The sequence below is a fragment of the Colobus angolensis genome, unplaced genomic scaffold (genome assembly GCF_000951035.1).
Source record: "Colobus angolensis palliatus isolate OR3802 unplaced genomic scaffold, Cang.pa_1.0 Scaffold181, whole genome shotgun sequence".
Classification (NCBI taxonomy): domain Eukaryota; kingdom Metazoa; phylum Chordata; class Mammalia; order Primates; family Cercopithecidae; genus Colobus; species Colobus angolensis.
Genome location: NW_012114944.1, coordinates 5,326,926 through 5,342,123, shown reverse-complemented (window position 1 = coordinate 5,342,123; position 15,198 = coordinate 5,326,926). Strand labels below are relative to the sequence as shown.

Here is a 15,198-nt window from a genome sequence, read left to right as displayed (position 1 = left end):
TATTTTCTATTTTTATATATAAAATATTCACTATATATAGATCTATCTATCTATCTAATGAATTTGTTTTCTCAACATGTGGTTTGTGATTTATTTTCTTGATGGGTCTTGATGAGCAAATGTTTTACAGTTTGAGGTAGTACAGTTTATCATGTTTTTCTTTTATGGTTTATGCTTTGTATATCCTTGAAAAATGTTTGCCCATTGCAAGGTTGCAAACATTTTCTTCCACTATGTTTTCCTTTGTAACTGTATTATTTTATATTTGCATTTAACTCTAGAACCCATCTCATATGGATTTTTTTGGATGTGGTGTGAGGTAGGGGTCAAGGTTCTTTCTCTCTCCTTTTTTGTTTCTGTTTTTGTTATGGATATCCAGTTATTCCAACCCAGTCATTGAAGAGATTTTTCTTTTACCATTGAATTGCTTTGGTGGCTTTATCAAGAGTCACTTGACCGTATATATATATATGGTTGTATTTCTGTACTCTCTATTTTGTTTCTAGTCCTGTTTTGTTTTCTGTTAGTAATGATTTTGAAATAGGAATAGATTGGGATTCTTAGATATATAGAAGTTAATGAATTAGTATAGTCCCACAATAAGCATTTTTTTTTTTTTTTTACCACTTGAAGACTTTTTCTTGTGTTCAATGAACACAAGATCACTTATTTGATCCTTATGTGAGTACTTGAGGGGAAGTGGTTACAAAGAGCCAGAGTGCTAGTGTGTTTTGGCTTTTACTCACTGTTTTAAGCAACATCTTCCAAGAATAAGCTGAAATCAAGCAAGAATTAGCTGGTTTGGGAGGAAAAACAGAGGGAATAGAGAGAGTCTAGAAATGCAGGGGCTGACGGGGTTGGAAAAACCAGCCACTCCTGAACTGAAATAAGCTGCTGCCTTTCTATCCAAACCTATTATTTCAAATGGTTGCAGTGTAGTTGCCATGAGTTGAGAGAGGTAAAAGCTAGGTCACATTTGACCTTTTGCAATTAGTTAAATGTTTTTGCTGAATTCCTACCCACTTGTATTCCACCCAGTGTCTCTTCCTCTGGTGCTTTGGCTCAGGTAAACCAGAGGTCATGTCCTGGCTCTCCTTGGAGGGCCCATCTTTCCTTAGAATTCAGGTTACTTGTCCTATGATTGCAACTCTCTAATAGTTCAAGAAAAGCTCTGATTTGTAGTCTATCCGGCTTTATTGTTGTGAATGTTGAACAGATATTTTTCCAGCTTTTTACATCCCATGTGGAAATAGAACTCCCAAGAGAGTGATTTAGAAAGATATTATTCATCTCATAAGATAGCTTCCTGTAGTATTCCTTTGAATTGCAATATCCATTACCATTCCCTCCAATCTGTTTCTTTATGGGATCTTACTCACCTGCCTCTAAACTGCTAGACTACATCTCCTGGAATGTGCAATTTGGCATGTATTTCTATTCTAAGTAACATGTACAGATCCTGGCAAATCTAAAAGACCCTGTTTGTTGATTAATTGATGAATGGAATGCATTTACCAATCTTCTCACCTGACAAATGCTTATCTATCTTTCAAGACCAAAAGCAAATGTCACTTCTTCTGAGAAAACTCTATGAGTTCCTTTAGGAAGAGTTAGTTATTTTTTCTCTATGCCTTCATAATACTTTGTACATTCCTCCACTAGATGATTTTTATATCTTTTAGTTTAGATTGTGAATAAGATTGGAGCATGACCATTTCTTCTTCTTTTGTGTCTTTAGGTGCCTAGAACAATGTGTGGTACATGTAATTATGACTCAGTTTGTCAAATGGATGCATAAAAATTGATTTTCTAAATGAGCTGCTGAATGTCTTTGTTGAATGATTATACACATTGGGTTTTGCATTTGTGTAACTTTTATGTACATGAAGAAATGTACTTGTAAAGGTATGTGTATATGTGTGTGAATGTGTTTCATCTCCTAATGATGCAGGTAATTGCAGAATTTGCTTAGGACAAAGATATGGCACCCCTGCCACCATTTTCTCCTTGTATGCCATGCCATGAGATAAACCACCTCAGTTCTTTTTCCTATTGATCCCGGGCATGAATTCAGAATCTGATCTTTCAATAATAATTCCACCAATGAACCAGATAGTTCTCCTTCCCTAATCTAAGAGGCTCTTAACACAATAAACCGGGGGGTCACCTTTGATTGATGCCCTTGCTGAATGGTACCTAAAGGGAAGATTCTAATAAGCTGCAGACACTTTGCAATTTCTGTCTTTCAGAACTTAATCGCATTTGCATTTTGGCTATGATCAGATGGTGGAAACACAAACTCCAAACTGTCAATCAACTTAGGCTTCTTTTCCAACTTTTCATAAATAAATTTCTTTAAAAATCTTTGAACATTCTTTTAAACACCAAAATTATGCAACTAGTTTTTAAACAATTACAATATATTCTACCTATATGTTACATTATAGTTAGTAACCTGGAATTGTTCATTACTGAAAATCTAGCATCTAAATGTGTGTGTGTGCATATGTGTGTGAACTGAGGTATTCATGAGATTTGAGGGAGAAAAGAGGGAAAATATTTACTGAAAATATATTTTTTTATATTGTCCAGTTTTTACCTTTAAATATCAGTAGAAAAAATGGAAGCATATAGATTTCTGGCATGTAATTTATCTTCAAAACAGAAATTAAACCTAACCAGTTATAAATTTGAGTTTCTTTCTGAATTAACCATGTTGGCATTACCCCAGCTACCTCCTTATGTTCACATGGTTGCTTCCAGACTCTATGTAGAATTTTATGCCTCTGTAGTATCAAATTTGTTAAATGGCATATTTTTATATCAGTAATTTTTATAGCATATTGTTATTCCAGACTTTTACATGCCTCTAATTTATTCTTAACTTCAATATAGCAGTATTGATTTTTTTTTTCTTCCAAGTTTGATGGTATGAACACTTCAGTTGTGATTTAAAGTCATTTCAACACCATCAATAATTTGCACTTCGTTTTCTATTCTTTTGCAAACTTAAATATTTGGGCAGGTACAACTGGAAGTAATAATACTCCTCACTAATTTTTGTATCACTTTTAAAAACATTTAGATTATTTCTTAATGTGATTGAGATTATGTGTCTCTAATGACTTTGAATTATCCATGACACTTAAATGCAGAATAGTAAGAACAGTTTTGGTTGCAAATCAGATAGAACCTGATACAGCTTCCTTAAGTTATATTTTCTCTCTTTGTCTGCTAGTAACAAAGAATAAATTGATCACAATCTTTCTCTTTTGTAGAACTACTATCAATGCCTCTTACAAAATGAGGTCATTGGATTGCAGAGTTGGCCTTCAAGAAGATTTTTTGGCCTTTCTCAGCTGTCTAGGTGCTGTGTTTCTATGGCTGCAAGGATGATGGTTAAAGGTAACATGGATGAGGGAGGCTGATGAGGCATGTTTTGTTTGTTATATAAAACAAGGCTCACAAATGCAGCAAAAAGGACATTGATTTTTTTCCCTTGGCTGCTTTGCACTGGAGATAAATTGCCACCAGGTGAATGGTGGTACCTTGGTTATTTGGTCCATAGTGTAAATAGCTTTAGTAGGAGACCTCTTTAGAACATCAATTTTCTGTTTTAAATATATCACTTTATTATTGGCACAGAATTATGATCACATTAATGGAGACAGAAATAAAGAAGAAAAGCTAAAAATCATGTCTTTATTTTCCCTTGCTTCATGTCCATTTATAACTATAATTTGTGTGTTGTTGTAATCATATTTTTTGATACATAATTTTCTTTTCTAATTTTTAAAAAGCATAACATATCAAAAGCATGTTTCCATGCCACTACGTTGTATTATTTATAATGATCATTTTAACAGAATATCATGTATTTTTACATGTCAACAGATGTTCTCTTTTAAAAGCTGTGTGTTAAATGTTGAATATATATACAAAAATTTATAAAAGTTATACGAAGTCACCATAAATCAACATCCATATGCCTATCATTTAATGTAAGTTAAAGAACATTGCTATTATCTTTGGAGGCCTCTGTGTTCTTTTTTCCCACCTCATCCTCTTCATTACCCCACCAGAGGTCATGTGATCACCCTCCTAAATCTTGTGTTTATTGTATCTTAGTTCTCTTTATAATTTTACCATATTTGGTTGTATTCCTAAACAGCATACAATTTAGTGGATATTTTAATCTATATTTAAATGGACTAAAAAATATGAACACATTTATCTGTAAATTGTTTTTTCACCCAATATTAAACCCCTATGTGTTTTCTATGTCATTGTGTTATATTGTATTCATCTACATGGTTGTCAAGTATTTCATTATATGAATGCACCACAACTTATTGTCTATGATAAACATTTGGGCAAATTCCAGTTTTTTCCTACTGTAAATAGTAATGTAAAGAATATTTTAATAACACAATTTCTATTACAAATGTCTAAGAGTTTCTTTATAATGTATGAGTAATTCTGTCGGGTCATTGGTGTGTATCTCTTCAAATATATAGGTAATGCCAAATTGTTTTCCAAAGTGGTTGTACCAAATTATACTTCTACTAGCAATGTGTAAGAATGCTGGTTGCATCATATCCTTGCCAGTGCTCACTTGATATTATCAGATATAATTTTTGCTAATCTGGTGGGTTTAAGAATCTTTCTTATTTGGTTTTAATATAAATTTTTCCAACTAGTAATGAGGCAGAACATCTTTTCATATGGGTTCTTTTCTGTGATGTGCTTGTTCAAATCCTTTGCTCATAGTTCTCTTGGGTTTTCTTTTCTTATTGGTTTGTGCGAGATTTTTAAATATATTCTGGATATCAATTTTCTGAGTTACATGGGTTCAAATATCTTCTCCCATTCTGTTTTCCACTACCTTTATAGTGCCTAGTAGTAAATAGATAATTTTAATTTTGATATAGTCAACTTTATCAAACTTTTCTTTGAATAATTATGCCCTTTGAGTCTTGTTAAGAAAAATTTCTCTCCTCAAGGTGTTAAAGATGTTCTTCTATACTGTTATAGTTCTCTCTTCCATTGTTATGTTTTTAACCCTCATAGAATTGATTTTGTGTACACTGTGATGTAAAAGTACATTTTCTTTCTTTATCTCTCTCTTTTTTTTAGGCAGGGTCTCACTCTCATGATCTATAGCTCACTGCAGCCTTCAACTCCTGGGCCCAAGCCATCCTCCCACCTCAGCCTTCTAAGTAGTAGGGACTATAGGCATGTGGCACCATGCCCAGCTAATTTTTCTATTTTTTTTTTGAGAGATGGGATCTTGCTATGTTGCCCAGGCTCGTCTTGAACTCCTGGGCTCAGGGAATCCTCCTGCCTCAGCCTCCCAAAGTGCTGGGATTATAGGCATGAGCCACCATGCCTAGCCTCTCTCTCTCTTTTTTTTCTTTTCAATAAGTATATTAGTTCATTTTGCACTGCTGTAACAAAATACCACAGACTGGCTATTTTATAATAAATAGAAAATTATTGGCTCACAGTTCTGGAGGATGGGAAGTCAAGGATCTGGCAAAGACTTTCTTGCTCTGTCATCCCATGGCCAAAAGGCAAAGAGAGCGTGAGGGTGAAAGAGAGAGAGAGAAAGAGAAAGAGAGAGAGAGAGAGGCAAAAAGGAGCCGAGCTTGCCCTTTTATAAGGAACCCATTCCCATGATAATGCCATGAATCCATTCATGAGGGCAGAGCAGTCAGGGCCTAATCACCTATTGAAGGTCCTATCTCTTAATACTGTTACAATGGCAATTAAATTGTAACATGAGTCTAGGAGGGGACAAATATTCAAACCCTAACAATAAGTATAACCAATTATCCAAGAACAATTTGTTAAATATTTGTTCTTTCCCCACTGATTTGCAATGCTAGCTGTGTCATAAACCAAGTCTCCATATATGTGTGGGTCGATTTCTGGGTTCTTAACTTTAAAAAAACTGCTGAGTTGGCTGGGCACAGTGGCTCACGCCTATAATTCCAGCACTTTGGGAGGCTGAAGTGGGCGGATTACCTGAGGTCAGGGGTTCAAGACCAGCCTGGCCAACATGGTGAAACCCCGTCTCTATTAAAAAGTACAAAAAATTAGCTGGGTGTGGTGGCACACGCCTGTAATCCCAGCTACTCGGGAGGCTGAGGCAGGAGAATCGCTTGAACCCGGGAGGCAGAGGTTGCAGGTGAGCGGAGATTGTCCCACTGCACTCCAGCCTGGGTGACAGAGTGAGACTTCATCTTGAAAAACAAACAAACAAACAACAACAACAACAACAACAACTGCTGAGTCGGCCGGGCATGGTGGCTCACGCCTGTAATTTTAGCACTTCAGGAGTCTGAGACAGGTGAATCACTTGAGGCCAGGAGTTCAAGACCGGCTGGCCAACATAGTGAAACCCTGTCTCTACTAAATATACAAAAATTAGCGGGGTGTGGTGGCACACTCCTGTAGTCCCAGCTACTTGGGAGGCTGAAGCAGGAGAACCCCAGAGGTGGAGGTTGCAGTGAGCCGAGATCATGCCACTGCACTCCAGCCTGGGCTACAGAGTGAGACTCTGTCTCAAAAACAAACACAAACTTATCAAATAATGTAAATTGTGGGTATAAACCCACATAAAGGCTGGCTGTCACTACCAGTTCTTTGAAGGTGGAGTCAGTTTGTTTCTGGTTAATTCTTATTGCAGGGGCATAGCCCTTTGAGATCTCAACTTTATAGGAGGAGTTGCCCATTGATTTATCACACTGGGGCAATCCCCAGAAAATTTTGAAAACTTAAACTCAAATTGAGCTGATTTGGCAAGTATTCTAATGGAGACAGCCAGCTGCAGTGCTGTCTTTTCTAAAGTTTGGCTTCAGTATCTTTTATATTCTTGCCATAGCATTAATTTATAATGTATAAACATTTTTACCTTTCGGATTTAGTATTTTAGTTTTAGTTGTTTTTTATCTTAACAGAGATGGTAGTTGTTTTTTATCTTAACAGAGATGGTCAGTTTTGGCACTTAGCCCATCATAAAAATGGAAATAAAGGTTTTTGTAAACTATTTTTCAACCTGATTTTAAATGACTGCATAATATAATATAAGAAAATACCACATAAATAAACTGACATTTATTTTTACAATTAATATTTTAACATTTTAAGAGAGTCCACTCATCAAGTTGATATAAAACAAGTTACTTGACCATGTTTTCATTGTGCATTTATGTTGTTTTCAGTGTTTCTCTATTATCAAAATACTATCATGAAATTTTAGAAAGGCTTTATATATCTAAGGGACTTGTATAACATGATGAGACATTTCTGTTTTATCTTGTAGGCTATGGTGACACATCTAATTGTTTTGAGCTGGGAAGTGACATGGTCTGATTTATATTTTAGAAAAAGTGAGCCATGAATTGCAGGTGGTTAAGGTTAAAGACAAAGAGACTGATAACAAAACCATTTTAATAGTCAAGGTAAGATTTGATGGGGGTATGAACAAGGCCAGAGGCAGAGGAGATTAAGAAGACGGCCTATACAAACCAAAACCAAACAAAAAGCCCCCCAACACCACCCCTCTCAACTAGAATACATCTAACCAAGGAAGTTAAAAAATGGGCAAAAGACATAAACAGACACTTTTCAAAAGAAGACATACAAGTGACCAAAAAACATGAAAAAATGCTCAACATCACTAATCATCAGAGAAATGCAAATCAAAACCACAGCGCAATACCGTCTCACACCAGTTAGAGTGGCTATCATTAAAAAGTTGAAAAATAAGAACAGATGCTGGTGAGGTTGCACAGAAAAGGAAATGCTTATATACTGTTGGAGGGAATGTAAATTAGTTCAACTACCATGAAAATCAGTTTGGAGATTTCTCAAAGAACTTAACACAGAACTACCATTTGACCCAGCAATCCCATTACTGGGTATATATCCAAAACAAAATAAATCGTTCTACCAAAAAGGCACATGCATTCATATGTTCATCATAGCACTATTGATAATAGCAAAGACATGGAATCAACCTAAGTGCCCATCAATCATGGATTAGATAAAGAAAATATAGTACATATACACCATGGAATACTATGCAGCCATAAAAAGAATGAAATCATGTTCTTTGTAGCAACATGGATGTAGGCAGAGGCCATTATCCTAAACAAATTAACACAGAAACAGAAAACCAAATACTGCAAAATCTCACTTATAAGTTAGAGATAAACAATGGGTACCCATGGACATAAAGTTGGCAAAAGTAGACATGATAGACACTGGGGACTACTTAGAGTGGGGAATATGGGAGGTAAGGGCGAGTATTGAATAACTATTGAGTACTATGCTCAGTACCTGGGTGACAGGATTAAACATATCCCAAACCTTAGCATCATGCAATCTACCCAGGGTAACAAACTGCACATATGCACCCTGAATCTAAAATAAAAGTTGAAATTATTTAAATAATAATAATTTCACATAAAAAAGAAGAAGGCCTAGATTGCAAGATGCTTGGGTTTTAGAATTTATAGGATTTACAGAGTAGTTGGATGAAAGGAGGTGGGAAGAAATAACAGGAGGACTCCAGTGTTTCTGGTTTTGGCAATTTAGTAGATGGTAATATCCTTCAACAAAATGAAAAATGTAGAGAAGGAGCAGCTTATGAGTACAAGTTCACATATATTGAGTTTGAAGTATCTTTTGAGCTATTCACTGGATATATACCTTTGGATATTTGTATGTGAGGTAGTCTGGGCTGGCGATAAAATTTGGAAGTCATGAGGGAACATGTAGCTTGGATAAGTCTGCCTGGAGAAATTGTGGAAAAAAAAAAAAGCTCAGGCAAAACCATGGAAAATACCAGTATTTAAGAGATCAGAGGCCGGGCGCGGTGGCTCAAGCCTGTAATCCCAGCACTTTGGGAGGCCGAGACGGGCGGATCACGAGGTCAGGAGATCGAGACCATCCTGGCTAACACGGTGAAACCCCGTCTCTACTAAAAATACAAAAAAAAAAACTAGCCGGGCGAGGTGGCGGGCGCCTGTAGTCCCAGCTACTCAGGAGGCTGAGGCAGGAGAATGGCATAAACCCGGGAGGCGGAGCTTGCAGTGAGCTGAGATCCGGCCACTGCACTCCAGCTCGGGCGACAGAGCAAGACTCCTGTCTCAAAAAAAAAAAAAAAAAAAAAAGAGATCAGAGGCAGAGCTAATATAAATAAAATATGAAACCATTGTTCAAAGTGCAGGGAAAAAAAGCACTGTTAAAGGTGAATTGCAAAGTATTTTCGTTTCTTCCATAATCTCTCTCTTGCCATCATGGTGGTTTTGCTTGCTACTTAATATCATTCCAAATAAGGAAAACCTAAAACTTTAAATTATTAGCTGAATTTTATCATTCATCTTTATATTGTGCAATGCCAATTTTTAACAGCTTTATTGACATAAATTTACATACAATAAGTTCATCCATTTAAAATGCTTGGTTCAGTGGTTTTTAGTATGTTCACAGTGTTGTGCAACCATCACCACAATATAATTTTAGAACATTGTCATCATCTCAGAAAAAACACCCCTACACCCATTAGCAATCTCAATTATCCTCTTCCCCAGTCCTAGGCAACCATTAATCTACTTTCTGTCTCTGTAGTTTTGTCTATTCTGGACATGTAATGTAAATTGAATCATACAATATGTGGTCTTTGTGACTGGCTTCCTTTAGCAATGCCAAGTTTTAATGCAAATATCAGAATATTTATATTTCATGGCTCATCGCTGGAGGGTGCCTCGAGCTATACAGAAGAGACAAATTCAAGCGAGACTCAGGAAGGTTGGTGGAAAAAGGAAAGATCTCCTCCTATTCCTCCAACAATGGGGCTGGCCAAAGGAATGCTTGTGGGACAAGTGCAGACCCTCATAAGTACCTGGGAGCCCTGCGTGTTTCCTTGGGCCTGAAGGCTGCTACTTCTTCCCCTCTGTCATGCCCATACCCTGGCCAACAGTGAAGTTTGAGGAAATCAAGCTGGGCATCTCCTCTATCCATGATCTGCTGCCCTAACTTATGGCATATGGATGATCCCTAAGGATCTTTAAACTTCTGTGTCACAACATGCTTAGTACCTGCATGGGGATAGCTAAGAGGTTTATGTGCCAACACACAGCCCCATCTCATTACCAGCCACATGTGCCAGAATGTTGCCAGTGTTATGCAGGAATGAAATGTGCACTCAACTCCTTGAACACTACGCAGGCCCTTTCCAGGGGCAGAGGGTGGCAGCATTCATGAGGTGGAAGGGGAGAGGGGAAGACCAGGCAGGACCAGGGATGCAAAGGGGAATACCAGTAGGTACTGAGAACCCACCTCTGGGAAATGGTAGGAGACAGGAGGAACACGAGCTGAGGCTCCAAGCCCAGCACATGTTTTCATTGTCCCATTAGACTTCACTTATAAAACAGAAATTCAAAGATAAAATTAGGAATTTCAAGATAGTGACTGCAAAACATTAAATGCCAGGCAGGTGCCCTTCTGAGGCTGAGTCTTGTGCCACTGCGCTGGTTTCACTTCTGTGAAGCTGGTCCTGGTCAGAGAAATGGAAAACTCCACAGCAGCAAAAAGAAAAGTATGCTGGGAGCTATGAGAAAGTGATGTCAAATAAGCCAACAGAGGAAACTGAAAAAGATGAGAGTGGTCAACACAGCCATTGCAAGAGAAAAGTGTAGATAAGAAAAGGACTGAAAACTCTCGTATGACAGTACTAGTGACTGCTTAGAGCAATTTCAGTGGAATAAAAGGTGCACAAGCCAGATTATGGGGGTTGCAGAAAGATTGAGAAGTATAGAAGAGGAGACAATGAGCATTGACTTGTTCAAGAAACTTGGGTGTAAAGGGAAGGGATGGGAGTAGAACTCTGAACAGCAAGGATCTGGTGCAGAGTTTGGTAAACGACAGCCCACATGCTGGTCCATGGCCTATTTTTTTGTGACTAAAGTTTTATTGGAACACAGTGAATATCTACTCATGTATGTATTGTGTCTTTCTGTTTTCACACGACAACATGGCAGAGTTGAGTAGTTGCAACTGAGAATATATGGCCTTCAAAGTCTGAACTATTTACTGTCTGGCCCTCGATAGAAGGTTTTTGACCCCTAATATAGAGTGGTGGTTCTTAGAGTGTGGCTCCTGGACCAGCAGCATCAGCATCACCTGGGAACTTAGAAACACAAATTTTTGAGCCACATCGAAGGCCTAGTGAATCAGCAACTTTGGAATGGTAACTCCTAATTTGTGTTTTATTAAGCTCTCCAGGCAATTCTGATACATCTTAAAGTTTGAGAACCACTGGGATAGAGTGCGGATGGAAAGAGGAACTTTTGATAGAGGGGAGACCCTCTTCCTCTGAGTCAGAGGGAAGGAAGAAAGGATGGGTGGGGACACATTAAAAGGACACTCACAGGATTCCATTCACTCCTTATACTGTCACACTCAGATTAGCAACATTACCTGGTCCAATATTAGGTGGAAGCAACCAGGACAGATTTCCAAGTGATGTGTGCAACACCACCTAGGTCTAAAGTCAAACAAACAGGGAAGAAGATTTCAAGTTAGTATATGGTATGGAAGAAAGTTCTATTCAACAATTGTAAGGTGATGTACTCCCAGGAGAACTGCATGTTCATGCATTCATGCATTACATAGGCACTTTAGGTGTTAGGTCTTCTCCTATCTAAAATTCTATGATTCCTGCCTAGAATGAACACTTCTTTGTAACCTGATTATTCTATTTAGAGTTGAAGTTTCTTCTTAGGATACGTTCTGGTCTGTGGAGTTCTTTCCTTATTTCTAGGGGTCAGATCTCAGCTGCTTGGGGTTTAATTAAACCAGCTAGTCAGAGAATCCACTGACCTGCTAAGACACCCATCAAAGGGCAGGGACAAATCTGTCTCTTCTCTCTGTTCTATTCTAAGAATTCTTGTCAGTATTTAGTGAATGATTCTTGTGTTTTGAAAAGCTGTGAAAGTGTGAAAGCCAGGGTGCTAGGTCAGTAGTATATTTTCTACACTCTTCAATGATTGTTGTTTACATTTTGTGAATTCGTAATTCATGTTCAATTGTATCCTTAGCAAACCAGTTCACATCGTCCCAATTTCGTACATTTGCTTTATGCTCTACAGTTAGAATTGCTTTTCTTTATGAAAAAGCAAATATATATTTTCAGGTATGAGGTACCTGATTTCCAGATTTGTTTTCCCTTTGCTGTGTTCCTTATGAAAAAATACCAGAGAGGCCGGGCACGGTGGCTCAAGCCTGTAATCCCAGCACTTTGGGAGGCTGAGACGGGAGGATCACGAGGTCTGGAGATCGAGACCATCCTGGCTAACACGGTGAAACCCCGTCTCTACTAAAAATACAAAAAACCTAGCCGGGCTTAAAGAAATAGTGTTTCTGTACTGCACTTAAAGGTTATTTGCTTGCTCCTCTGCAGGTGTGTGTGTGTGTGTGTGTGTGTGTGTGTGTGTGTGTGTTTATATATCCTATTCATCTGTCTGCCTTTAGCCATTACGTTACAATCAGTACTTTCTTCTCAAAACAAAAAAAAAAAAAAAAAAAAAGAAAAAATACCAGAGAAATAGATAGGGGGCATTCAGAGAAGAAATGAAGCTGATATACCTGATATACCTGGTCTATCACTTTGGGACCTATGGGCTCTGAGGGGCTCATGTGAACTCACACCTAGGGCTGGGGAAGAACTGGTGGTAAAAGAGGTAGTGGTCTAGGTCTAATTTAAAACTCATTAAAAACATTTTGTTAGGAAACCAAATAATAAGAGAAATGTGCGTTCTTTGAAATAAAATTTTTAATGGCCTCTGTGTGTGTGTGTATATTTTATAATAGTTGTATTTTCTCTTTGATTCATTGTCTTTTTATGACTTTGTGCTTTTTTTTTAAACCAATTAGTTTCTCAAACTACAAAGATATGAACTCTTTCTCTTTCATATTTGCTGTAAATACTTTTTCTAGTTGATTGCATTTTAATTTTGGCTATGATTTTATTTATGGCATCTAAAAATATGAAGTAGTCAAAGGTGTTAGTGTTTTTTAAAATGAGAATGTGGAGAAATGTCATGTTTACCTGCAGGCCAAAGAAATTTCCTGTATGGGAGAATTTTTTATGCTTATAAGTGCTTGCAATGAGTGTACCTCATTTTGGCATGGATGGATTTGCTATTTCCGGCTGGGGAGACTGGAGTAGAGAGATGAGAGAGGATCACTATTAGCTGCTATTACTTGGATGATAGTATCTTAGGTGCCTAGCTACTGGAGGGCTTTGTCAGATTCTTCTTAAATAAGCTAGCATGGGTGTGTGTCCAAGCTTTATTCCTGTGTACAGATACTAGCATGAAGGTAGAATGACTACTACTCACATCTGTCCATCAGACCTGCTGGGGCCTTGGCACAGTCTGTGCCCATATATGAGGAAGAATCTAGGCAGGTGAGACGTCCTTTCCTACTTGAATGACCAATGATGGGCAACTAGAGTGATGTTCTGTCTATGAAACAGCGGTCCTAAGCTTCTTGACCACTCACCCATAGTTGCTGGATGATTTCTTCTTTCAATTTATTCATTAACTTTTCTGTAGAGATGGGGCTCTCTCTTTGTCACCCGGCCTGGAGTGCAGGGGTGTGATCATGGCTCACTTCAGCCTTGAACTCTTGAGCTCAAGCAATCCTCCTGCCTCAGCCTCCTGAGATGCTGGGACTATAGGCATGAGCCACCACGCTCAGCCGATGTTAGGTAATTTCTGAAATGTTTCCTAAAGTGTGAACAGGCCTGGTCTAGTTTTGTGCCCCTACTTCCTTTATGGTCAACAATCTATTCTTGAGACTTTCATTGGCTTTGAAACTCTGAGACTGTGAAACTTGTTGGCTGAACATGGCTATGATGGGCTATAGGGTATTGGACAGATTTAAAAGATTAGATTCTGTTCTTATAAATGTAGCTTTGAACATGGCTGAAATATCACTGGGCTAAGTGAACTCATCAAAGGACAGCTACTACTTGGGGAGTAGAATTGAATTACAGCCTGAAGGGGTATACTTCTACTTAAAACCAGGGCCCAAGGCCTCTGAAAAAACACTGACAAAAATTTGTGGCTAAGGTTCATTTGTCCTGCAATATCTCTGGGAATTCTGTGGTACTATTTGTCATAAGAAGTATGATGAGTACAATTCTGCTGTGGCTAACATCCCTTGAATGTGGTAAACATTTAAGACTAGAATTCACTTCCACTCATCCTTCATTTTCTGGACTTAGCTGGGAAGATATGGGGTATAAATAAACCCAAACCCTAGTCCCCTGCTGTGAGTTGGAGTAGAGTGGATACAATTCCATGTCTATCCAGATACCTACAAGACAGATGGATGAGAGACTGTCTTCAAATGATATCCAGATTATCTTGAAATCTGGCTCAGGCTATTTGGTTTGTAGAAATTCCAGTTTTCGTGTTTTAACACATAATAAATGGCAGTTCGTACTTTGTTTCCTACATGGGCTCCTATATCAAGAGCAGCTCTTTAAGTATCTATGGTTTATAATCACATCTGACCAGAGGCCTCTTTTTCTCAGACTACACAAGCCTTTCATTCAACTCTTCTTTATGTGCCATGAATATCCCAATAGAAAAAATGGGTAAAGAATAAAACAATCACACACACAAAAAGTAAAAGTGTTTGTTAAGCATATATGAAAGGTTTTAACTCATTCATAAACAAAGAACTCCAAGTTAAACAGGTATACCTAATGCCTATCAATTTGGCAAAAGTTAAGATGATTACACCAAGTCTTAGTGGAAGCTATGGGAAATAGCCGGTCCAGATGAGGCTGGTAAAAGAATGAGATGTACTTCTGGAGACAGTTTGGCAAAAGTCAATACAAGCCTTAAATATAGGCTGGCCAGCAATTTCACTTCTAGGAATTCAGCCTGAAGAAATAATCAGGCAAGCTGTATGTACACAGATGTTTACCTTTGCACTGTAACATAAAAATAGCAACAAATGACATCTAATACTAGGCAATTGGTTAAATAAATTATGATACAACCACATAAAAGGATGATATGGCTCTATATTGAAATGGAAAGATTCACAGTATGTTTTTGGGACTAAATTGGTTATGAAATTGAAAGAATAACAAAGTTGTTTTGGAAAGAT

At 37.7% G+C, this 15,198-nt stretch overlaps 1 long non-coding RNA gene across 1 annotated transcript in view; it reads left to right on the top strand.

The window, feature by feature from the left end:
• LOC105509960 overlaps positions 1-15,198 on the top strand; it is a 222,799-nt gene that overhangs the window by 91,316 nt on the left and 116,285 nt on the right. Inside the window, exon 2 of the long non-coding RNA XR_001001500.1 lies at positions 3,279-3,398. This is a non-coding gene — a long non-coding RNA (uncharacterized LOC105509960). The remainder of the gene's footprint in view (positions 1-3,278; positions 3,399-15,198) is intronic.